This window comes from Rhincodon typus, chromosome 11 (genome assembly GCF_021869965.1).
Source record: "Rhincodon typus isolate 14 chromosome 11, sRhiTyp1.1, whole genome shotgun sequence".
Classification (NCBI taxonomy): domain Eukaryota; kingdom Metazoa; phylum Chordata; class Chondrichthyes; order Orectolobiformes; family Rhincodontidae; genus Rhincodon; species Rhincodon typus.
In genome coordinates this window covers 37,190,246-37,192,898 of record NC_063342.1, presented here as the reverse complement: position 1 = coordinate 37,192,898, position 2,653 = coordinate 37,190,246, and positions in this window count along the sequence as shown.

Below are 2,653 nucleotides of genomic sequence, written 5' to 3'. Positions count from 1 at the left end.
ACAGTATGATTCCTTGACGATGATTATGTCAGACTATTGTATGACTAACCTCTCAGACAGCTCTCTTAATTTTGGCACCAGCTGCCAAACGTTCATAATGAGGACCTTGCAGCATAAAGAGAGCTGTTTCTGTTGTTGTCTTTTCCGTGCCTAGGCAGATACCATGTTGTCCATCTGGTATCATTTCTTTGTTGAGACTTTGTAGTGATTGATACAACCAAGTGGCTTTCTAGGCCACTTCAAAGGGCAGTTGAGAGTCAACTACACTGCTGTGAGTATGGAGTTACACGTATGCCAGACCAGATGAGGATGGCAGGTTTCCTTCCCTGAAGGAAATTAGTGAGCCAGATGTTTTTTTTTCCAATAATCAATACTGGTTTCATAGGTGTCAGTGAATTTTTTAATTGAAAATTTTTTTATTGAATTCAAATTCTACTATCTTTTGAACCCAGGTCCCCAGAAAGTTAACTTTTTCTGGATTAACAGTCTAGTGATAATGCCACTCGTCATTGCCTCCTCATGGGGTGTTGCAAATCACCTTTGACCAACCTCTGACTTCTCAGCACTCTGCTTTAATAGCAAATGGGAAATGAAATGATTGCAAATTAAATGTAGCTGAGTTTTGCAAATGCTGCTTCATGTATTTGTCCTGCAGTGCAGTGTCCTAGAGTCCAGCAAATATACATCCCATGATTGAGTCCATCAACCTACCACTGACTCTGCCCACCTTGGGTGCATTTCCAGCTATAATCTAGTTGAACTTCACATTTCGAGTATGGCGAGTGATGGCAAGGACTGTAGCTTGCAGTGGATACCACTGAGCTCTGCCTGGTCACCAGGTATTCCCCAAAGTCTCATGCCCCATTTCATGTCACTCTACCCCAATAGCCCAATTCTGCTCATCTCCCTGTCACGTGGCGACCCATTGTACTTCACCTACTATTGTCCTGTCTGCCCCCTGAACACTGGCATTTTAACTTAATGATGCCTACCCTACTCCTCCAGTGGAGGTCATGGTGGTGGTCATTGCTACCAACCCACCACCCATAGCCTACTGTGTCCTCAGAATGCTGTCCTGTATGTTTCCAATTCAACTAGAGACTCCCTCTATCACTTTCCTTGTTCCCATCTCTGCAAATACTTCTGTTCCCCAACCCCAGCCTTTACTTCCCTGCACTTTCTGGCAGCCATCTCCCTGTTGACCCTACATGAACTCCTTTCACCCTCAATATCAGTATAGCCTCACGACTATATTTGTTCGAGATCTCCGACTGACATGGATGATCAGCCCCTACACATCACTGACCAGTGTATCCCACTGCTGTGCTTGAACCTCCCTGACTGATGATTCCCCTGATTGCCAGTGCTGGGCCTGACTAACAGCTGAACATTCTCCAGACTGTACTGGGGTAGATCCCTTGGCCATGAGTGTCCAAATGGGCAACCAACATGAAGAAGCCCCTGGATGTTGTGCAAACTGTGTCCATGCCTGATAGCAACGGGGACCCCCTGACAAACAATGGCCCCCTCCTCCCCTCCCCCGAATGAACTGCGGACTACATTCCCTCCTCGCAGTTTCCGACATGGAGACTTGGTTGAAAAAACTTGCAGAGTCTTTTCTACGCACGCAGCTCACACATGCAATAAGTGTAAGAGTAATATCTTGTCATGATATAGAGCAAGATGTTCACTGCCCTTCCCACAGACAGATCCCTACAGATAAGAAGCCTGAGTGTGCAAAACAGTACCCTGGCTGAAGTGCCCATGCACTAGCAGGCAAGGTACTGTAAAGTATGGATGCTGGTAAGTAAGAATGTTGAATATTAATGAGGTGAGTTGTGTCATCTAACAAACAATAATCTTTCTTAACTGGCTTAGTGAGAAACTTGCTTCATCATTTGTCAAAAATAGATAAAAATTGTGAAAACACCCAACGTTGAGATGGGCTTCGTCAGACTTCTTATCCAACTCTGTCTGAAACCTCATCATAGTCTGTGCAGAGATAGTAGGAACTACAGATGCTGGAGAATCCGAGACAACAAGGTGCAGAGCTGGATGAACACAGCAGGCCAAGCAGCATCATAGGAGCAGACATTTCGGGCCTAGACCCTTCATCAGAAGGGTCTGTGCAGCTCAGTTCTCCATAAGAGTCTGCCCCAGATTTCAGACCAGCATCCTGATACCACAGGAACAAGTTATTGGAGAGGAATAGCTGAGTGTCCCTAGCAAGCCCGCAAGAGCTGTCCTTATGTCTATGAATAATGAAAACATACAGATTAGGAAGATGATTGAATCCCTTGGAAATTTAGTGTGCATAGTAAAAGGGCACTTTGAAAATGCATTAGTGAAATTATTTCCTTCCTTATCTATGCAAAGTTCCTGCCGCAAATTTCTCTTTTTCATCTGTTGAGCACTAGTTACCAAAGCTCCCCAATCGTAAATAATCTCTCCCTGCCCCAATTACCTGGAACTGGTCGCCAAACTCTCCACATCTGCAAAGAACTATATGCTACAATTGTCGGCTCTTGCTGTTGCTGTCACAGCCCCACCTAGTCTTCTCTTTCCCTTCCCTTCTCTAAGTGCTATATGTCAGAATTCTTCCTTTAACATACAGAGCTACAGCAGTTACAGCCCTTTCCTACTACTCAGAGCT